Source organism: Podarcis raffonei, chromosome 8, assembly GCF_027172205.1.
Source record: "Podarcis raffonei isolate rPodRaf1 chromosome 8, rPodRaf1.pri, whole genome shotgun sequence".
Classification (NCBI taxonomy): domain Eukaryota; kingdom Metazoa; phylum Chordata; class Lepidosauria; order Squamata; family Lacertidae; genus Podarcis; species Podarcis raffonei.
In genome coordinates, this window is record NC_070609.1 from 79,155,770 (window position 1) to 79,164,203 (window position 8,434).

At 45.2% G+C, this 8,434-nt stretch overlaps 1 long non-coding RNA gene across 1 annotated transcript; it reads right to left on the bottom strand.

Moving 5' to 3' along the window:
• Positions 1–4,153: 4,153 nt before the first annotated feature.
• LOC128420415 (uncharacterized) lies at positions 4,154–6,298 on the bottom strand. Its single transcript, XR_008332023.1, has 2 exons — positions 6,067–6,298; positions 4,154–4,951 (listed from the first exon to the last, which is right to left on the bottom strand). It is a non-coding gene; the product is annotated as an uncharacterized LOC128420415 (long non-coding RNA).
• Between the last annotated feature and the right edge of the window lie 2,136 nt (positions 6,299–8,434).

Here is an 8,434-nt window from a genome sequence, read left to right on the forward strand (position 1 = left end):
AGAAAGCATTAAGAGGTAACCTGCCAGACAGGAGGTAAACAACGCACTCAGATTTCTGTTGTAGACCGCCCTTTCTGTGATGTAGCTATGATGTATCTGGGGGTGGTCTTGGACTCTAGGGCGGGCAATTTAAAATTTCTATATAAGGGCAGGCACACCTTTGTCCGTGCTCCTCCTCCTCCTGCGTGTGAAGGGGGCATCCTGTTGCAACAGTTCAATAAAGATCAGGCTTACTAGCTGCTTTGCTTCTCAATATTCTATGGTTGTCCCCTGTTATTTTCTCCAACCGATGGAGAACCTGCAAAGGACTATAAAGGCTCTTATAAGGGAATAAGGGCAGATTTTTGTTTATTACAGCTGCAATCTGAATATTCAATCTGCCTTAGAAGCTAAACCAGGGGTCAGCAAACTTTTTCAGCAGGGAGCCGGTCCACTGTCCCTCATACCCTCTTCCCTCACTCCCCCCCCTTTCCCATAGTTTCACTTTATTCCTTTGTAATTGTACAGTGGTACCTCAGGTTAAGTACTTAATTCGTTCTGGAGGTCCGTTCTTAACCTGAAGCACCACTTTAGCTAATGGGGCCTCCTGCTGCCGCCGCGCCACCAAAGCACGATTTCTGTTCTCATTCTGAAGCAAAGTTCTTAACCTGAAGCACTATTTCTGGGTTAGTGGAGTCTGTAACCTGAAGCGTATGTAACCCGAGGTACCACTGTACAGCGTGCATTGCCCAGAATTTTTGTGGATACACCTTATTTGCCAGTAAGTGGGGGGGGGGGAGCTGAACAGGAAATAGCATTAACTTTCAGGCTTGCCAAAAGACATGTTGTCTTCATTCTAAGGAAACAGAACCCTGGGTAAGCACAGATGCCCCTGTAGTCTCCTGCCACCCAGAGACGGAGATGTTCAGAACAGCCCTTTTTCACCGTCCCATGCCACTTCCCCATGTGAAGAACAGAAGATGCTCCATCAGTTCTCTCATAATACATCTTACCTGCAGGAACCAGGCTATTGGGACTGCTTAGCCAACGTAAATAATAAAGAGAAAGCTCTTTGCCAATGTCTTCCATCCTGTTCACACTGGGAAGCAGGACTGAAAAGGGTCTTCTTGCCTGTGGGAGGTGGGGGCAATAGAAAAACTCAAATTCTTGTCCCTTCAGCACTTAACAGCATCTGCTGAAAACACAGGTTTGTATCCAATGCTGCCTGCAGGTGCTTTCTGTCTCCTCTGAGCTTGAGTCCACATCACAATGCAGCCAGTCATGCACTAGGTGGGTGTTGCCAGGGGCTGGCTGAGGTTTATATAAATCAGACCCTTTCCCTGTTTCCCCAGTCTATTCCTGAGGCCTCAGTAAAGCCATTAAGCCTTGGGTCTTGCTTAAACCCAAATTGACTTCACTCTCAATCTTGTGGCTGTGTCTAAATGCAGGCAAGTAGGAAGGGATATTCTCAGTCTAGCATAGGGGACTATCAAGTACAAAATCCTGTAGAAGAAATACTCTGCAGCTGGTATTTTCACAACTGGTGGTTTATGGATCTGTTTATGGCATGTATATCCTGTCTTTCTCTCAAGGTAAGGTCCATATTTCTCCTCTTCCTCACAAGAATCTGGTGAGGCCAGTTAGGCTGAAAGTGAGTGACTAGCCCGAGGTCACCCAGGGAGTCTCCAGGCTGAGTGGGGCTTTTCACGTTGCTTTCCCAGGTCCAAGTCTACTATGACACACTGTCTCTCCTAGAATCTTGGCACGGTGGCCGTCCATTCCATGTCACCAAGGGCTGTTGCCCAGCAACAAAGTGTGTGGCTGTTTGAACAGAGGTTCTGGCATCCTCAGCGTGTAGAGCCTTGCAGAGGTTTGCTGTAGTGGCCCTTGCTTAGTCGGTATAGACTATGGCATCTGAAAAACTCCTGGCAGTAAGTGAATGTTGGCATTTCCTGTGGACTTAGCTCTAGAACATAGCATACTGGTCCTGTTATGTACATTCCTTGGTGTCTCCTGCTCTGAGATTGAGACCGCATCACAAGGCAGGCCAGGAATCTCAAACCTGCATTGTGATTCACTGCCTGGTGCAAAGCAGCCAGTCATGCATTACCAGATTTTTTTCAATGAGTCCAGGGACTCTTTTCAGTTTCAATGGATTTTGTATGGGGACTGATCTATAAAACCGGGGACTGTCCCCAGAAACGTCTGGTAACCTTACATTAGGTGGGTGTCGCCAGGGACTGGCTAAAGAGTTTAAAAATCAGACCCTTTCCCCCAGTGTGTTCTTGGGGCCACAATAAAAACTTTGGTTTTTTTGGTTTTTGTTTTGTTTTTTATTGGAAATTTCAACACAATAATTTTAACAAAAATACATCATCCACATTATTTTTTCCCTCCCTCCTCCCCCCTCTAAACAGAAAACGCAACCTCCCACCCCCGGACTTCCCTCAACTCGTTTCTCTGATTTCTCAACACATATTTCTATCTGCATGTTATAAAATTGTAGAGATCCTCAAATTATCTATCTATATATTACAATAAAGAGTTTGTGAATGTTTATTCAAAACTGGGCCTGCAATAAAACCTTTAAGCTGAATCACTGCCTTGGGTTTTGCTATAACCTGCATATACTTCAGGTACGACCAGGTTTGGCAATGTGCTATCAAAGGTCAAATAAAGTGTTGACCTTTGGGCAAGTTTTTAGAAGAAAAGAATGAATGTCGTTTCCATTTAATGCAAACATATGTTATCTGTGCTTCCCAGATCAACACACAAACAGAAATTTGCTTTGAGATGCTTCCTTGTTCCCATTTTGCGAAAAGGTTCTCCATCCAATACCCCTCCCATTCTAAATATTAGCATCTTTAGAAATCTGTCAAAAATGTGACATCTCTGCCTGGGGGCCTGATCCATTCCTCACATTCTGGCGTTCCTGTTTCTTTTCTCTCTCTTCTCACGGACAGGGAATTAATTTCAATGAAGAGGAAATCTCTGAAATCAGCCTGGAAGAAGGGAGGATCTTACTCCAAGGTAATGCTGTGCCAATCTCCTTCCCCAGCATCAATTGCTTTCAGAAGCGCCCCCCCCCCCCCGATCCATTTCTATCCAGCATCCCAACTACACCTTCTATGGATGCGGCTGATGTTGCTCCCAAAGGCTTCAGCAAGGACCGGAATGAAGAGCTAGAAGAAGCTAGTCCAAAGAAAGGCACTACAAGATCTTTCCGACCTCCTACAGAATATTCAGGAATATGTGAGTTACTGAAGGGAAGCATTGCAGGAATGCAGGTATGTCAAAGCCTTCAGGCTGCCCCTTCTAGGCCCACCCTGCAAGGTGCCCAGGACACAATCAGGCGTCTGAGCGCATTAGCAATCTAGAGAATGGAGTTGGGCCATAGTACAGCTGATCCTAGTGGGCTTTGCCCTTGGCATGGATCAGCTGATAGGTGCAGATTGCAAGCCTTCTTTCAGCAGGAATTGGCTGCATTCTGGGATTCCTCTAGCTCCAAGGAGGCTCTAGCTAGCGGTACCAAAAGCCAGCCTCTCTAGGACCACCTAGAGGAGAATTGACCAGCTTCAGCTGGACTGCAGGATTCAGATCCTTATCGGGACAGAAGCTAGTGAGGAGCTGCTCTCAAAGGCAGGAATTTGGCAGGAATTGGCTGCACTCTGGAGTTTGCAATTGGGAAGAGACCTGTAGCACCCGGGTCCTGCTTGCCGGCTACTCCTAGGCATCTGGTTAGCCACTGTGAGAACAGAAAGGTGGCCCAGATGAGCCTTTGGACTGAGTCCACAAGGTTATTTTAGGCTGCAGTCTACACAGCTCAGGTGCAAGCTATCTGAAAGACCACATTCTCTCCTACGAACCTGCCTGGGTCCAAACCTTTTGGGGGTGGCCTTTCTCTCGGTCCTGCCTCCCTCCCAGGCACACTTGGTGGGGCTGCATGAGAGGACCTTCTCAGTGGCTGACTTTGGAACTCCCTCGCTAGAGAAGTGAGACTGGCTCCTCCTTCCACTGGCAGGAGAAGACTTTCTTATTCCAACCGATTTTGGGTAATTGACTGCTTTGAATGAAAGGGCTGGTCTTCTCCATTGTAATTATATGTAGGATAAAGTGAGATAATATAATATAATATAATATAATATAATATAATATAATATTAATAACAATGATATTAATAATAATAATAATTTATTATTTATACCCCGCCCATCTGGCTGGGTTTCCCCAGCCACTCTGGGCGGCTTCCAACTGAATATTAAAAACAATACAGCATCAGACATTAAAAACTTCCCTAAAGAGGGCTGCCTTCAGTTGTCTTTTAAAAGTAAAATAGTTGTTTATTGCCTTGACATCTGCTGGGAGGGCATTCCACAAGGCAGGCGCCACTACCGAGAAGGCCCTCTGTCTGGTTCCCTGTAACCTTACTTCTCGCAATGAGGGAACCGCCAGAAGGCCCTTGGCGCTGGATCTCAGTGTCCGGACTGAACGATGGGGGTGGAGACGCTCCTTCAGGTATACTGGGCCGAGGCCGTTTAGAGCTTTAAAGGTCAGCACCAACACTTTTAATTGTGCTCGGAAACGTACTGGGAGTTATACTTTTAATTCTATCCATGTTTAATTGTTTTTTGATTATTGTTTTTTCTATTTTTTTGTGCTTCTTTTTTATCTGTAAGTTGCCTGGAATCCAGCCGGGGGGGCGGGATATACATATTATAATTATATTCTGAGAATGCTTGGCGGGCCAAAGCACTGCCATCAATAATGGGTTGCTTCTCTTGGCAGTAACTTCTCTGGGTCTCTTCTCAGACTTCGGTAGCGCTTCCTGCATCCCCCCTTGGTCAACTGGTGGCTGTTTCTTGCCTGTACATGTTGGATCTGCATATGGAGTGCAGACAGTGGGCAGCAGAGACCCTCTGCCATCTGTTGCCCATCCTGCGGCGCAAAGGTAAGACTGGAAGGAATGTCTTGCCTGCAGGGAGAAGAGTTGATGGAAGAGGACTGGAAAAAGTTCAAGGATTATCTACAGAAATATTGAAAAATGTTTGAATGTTAAAATGATGTGGGATGTGAAGGTAACATGGCATTTGGGATATGGTTAAAAGAGCTATGAAAAAAGAATCTTAAAAAAGAGAAGGGGGGTATGACTAGAATAATATTATGTTAAAGTATATAAGGTGGAGTAAAGGACCAAGATAAGGGAAATTAGAGACATAATAAGTGGGAACATTTAATTATAAATGAGGTTTGAAAGAGGATTAGAATTTGCTGAACTTGACGGAATAAAGAGGAACACAAAAAAGGGAGATGTGAGGAGGTCAGGAAAGAGGGATATAGAACCTTGAAACTTAAAAGTGGATTATTTTCTGTTTTCTGTTTTGATTTATGTGATTGTTTGATTTATGTGATTCTATGATTTCTATGTTTTGTAAAATCCTAATAAACATTTATTATATATAAAAAAAGGAATGTCTTGCCTGTGTTACGGCTAAAATCTGGGTGCGGAGCTACTCTGCCACCCAGCTCATCGGACTAAGTCCGTGGGTCCCTGCGGAAGAAAATGAGCTCAGCCGGACAGGAGCAAATTGCAGAAGATCCAAGTTTATTGCGCAACAGGTTCAAGGCAAGATTGAACAGCGAGAAAGGGGTGACATGAACTTTTGAAACTCCCCCCATGTCCCAGAATACAGTGCAAAATACATCCCAGTTGCATCATGAATACATTAAGGAGAGGTTGGGTTACACCGGATTAACATATGGAGGAGGGAGGGGGGAATATGCAGAGCTGGAGATATGCGCAGATAAGCGCTTCCTGAGTGCCGGTGATGGGAAGACAATGGTCCATGTATGCATAGTCTGCCACCTGGCATTGCCCGGAGGAAAGGCTTGGCAGAGCACCTTACTTGAGGGATTATGGAGGACAGGCGAGGTGTCATAGAGTCCTAGAGAAATTGAGCAAATAGGCACGTTGATTTTCTATGGATTTTATAGATTTTAGTCCCTTTTGACATTGACAATTGGGAATAAATGGATATATTGTAGCGAAGAAGAAGGTGAAGAAGACATGCCCCCCCCTTTCCGTAACACCTGCAAGACTCCCTAAACCTTTTCCCACCAAAACATACCCATGGACTGCTACACACTCTAGGAATTGCAGCTCTTTGAGGGAGAGAGGGGATCTCCTAACAACTCCCAGAACCCTTAACAAAGGACATTTCCCTTGGTCTGTTGGGGGGGGGGAGCCAGGACTCTTTAAAGTGGTGTGAGACTGCTTTACATGCACAGAACCCATGGGGCCTTGGTTGCATTCTGGGACTCCATGTTCATGTTTCTTTTCTCTCTATTCTCATGGACAGGGAATTGATTTCAGCGAAGATGAAATCTCTGAATTCAGCCTGGAAGGTGGGAGGATCTTACTCCAAGGTAATGCTGTGCTAATTCCCCCCCCCAATTATCAATCACTTTCAGATGCCCCCCCGGTTCATTTCTATGGTGCTGCTGCTTGGGTTCTTTGAAGGACGGGAGGCAATGGAAGCTGCTGGGCACTTCCAGGGAATTGAGGGACCACAAATGGGGGTTTGAGAAGGCAGCCATTTCCTTTCGGACACAAGCAGCCCTGTTTCAGTTCTACTATTCAACGGGCCATGAATACTGTAAATAAGCAGTACGTCATGAAATTCTTAAAATAATAAAAACACTTAGGGACAATAAGGCATCTGAGCGCATTAGCAATCTAGAGAACAGAGCTGTGCAAAAGTGCTGCTGAGGTCCTTCCTGTGGAGCACCTCTTGGAGGCCACAAGCTTTCTGGCCAGTGACCTTGCTGTTGAGAGCAGCTTCAACCCGTTGGACATTTCCCACTTGCTACAGGAATTTATCAAGCAGTTCAGCAGCAAAGCACTGGAGGTAAGGAGGTATAACTGTAGGAGAGATTAAATTAGCCTTGCCTTGATGAACACTGATGCTAAAGAAACTACAGGTGTATAGCTGGCGAAGAGGAAGTACTGGATGCATTCTGGGATTCCTCTAGCTCCAAGGAGGCTCTATTATTTTTTTTTTAATATAATATTTTATTAGGTTTAACAATAGAAAAATAGCACAATAAAAACACAAAGAAACACAGAGAAAATATAAAACACAACAATACAAACTTTCACAATACATAAAATACAAACATTTAGCAAGAGGAAAAAAAGAACAATCGACACACAAAAAATAAAATAAGAAAAACACAAATCACTCTTTTCTAATTATTCATCTTCAATTAACTTATTTTCCTGACTTCCTCACGCCTCCCTTTTTTATATCCCTTTTTAACAATTAGTTCAGCAAATTCGTATCCTACAACTTTATCCTTATATATTTTACCTCCCAAATTTATAATTTATAATTTTTATCTCTTATTACTAGAACCCCTTCATTTTATTTCAATGTCAGGACCAATGTCAGGACCACCTAGGAGGGGGTTGACCAGCTTCAGTTGGACTGCAGGATTCAGAGCCTTGTTGTGACATGGGCTAGTGAGGAGCTGCTCTCAGGGGCATCCCAGCGTTGGGTACTGTGAGTGAGACCCTAACTCACTCTTTAGCTTTCCTTTGCAGAGACGCTGGAATGAACAATGTGGGGCTGAGCACTTCTCATAAGAGCTCTGTGTGTCCTCAATTGCACTGGAGGACCAGTCCGGCATTGTTCATCAATAACTACTACTCTCTTACCAGGGTAAGTTGGTCTAACACAAGGCACAGCCATCTCTCAACCGTGTTCCCAAGTTCTGTCATTGGAACCCAAAAAGAAGCAGCAGGAAGGCTGAACAACCCACACGCTGCCTAGATGGCAGCCCCGCTTCTTGTACCGTCTCAGTAACCCTCTCCTTCTCTGACAGGTTGAGGTGTTGCTGGAGGCCTTCTACAAGATCACCCAGGGCCCTACAATGGAGGGCAGAAAAGTAGACATCTGCACTTTCTCCATTTAGTTTGCCATCGCCCAGAGAAAGTGGCAGAGTACCTCTTCCAGTTCCGTATCGGGTGTGGGACACTCAAGCTTCTACCGGCCTAAGAGAGATGTTGGGAATCTGTAGGGCTTGCTCAGAAAAGTAACTCTCTCCCCGCGTGTGGGGGCCAGGTAGCTGGAGAACCCCACTCCCCACAGTGTCAGGAGCCATTCTCCAAATCTCTTTTTCCCCAGCTAATGTACTTCCTCATGGCAACAGACAGAGGTTTGGAGGAGGTTCTTGCAGTGGTACCATAGAACGAGCTGCAACGAGCGATGTAAGGCTGAGCACTCCTCATAAGAGCTCCCTGTCTCCTCAATTCCACTGGAGGACCAGTTCCAGAATTGTTCATCAATAATTGCTGCCCTCTTGCCAGTGTAAGTTGGTCTCAGACAAGGTACAGACATCTCTCAACTCACGTGTGTACATGAGAGAGGGGGAGAGGGAGTTCTCCAAGTTCCCAGGT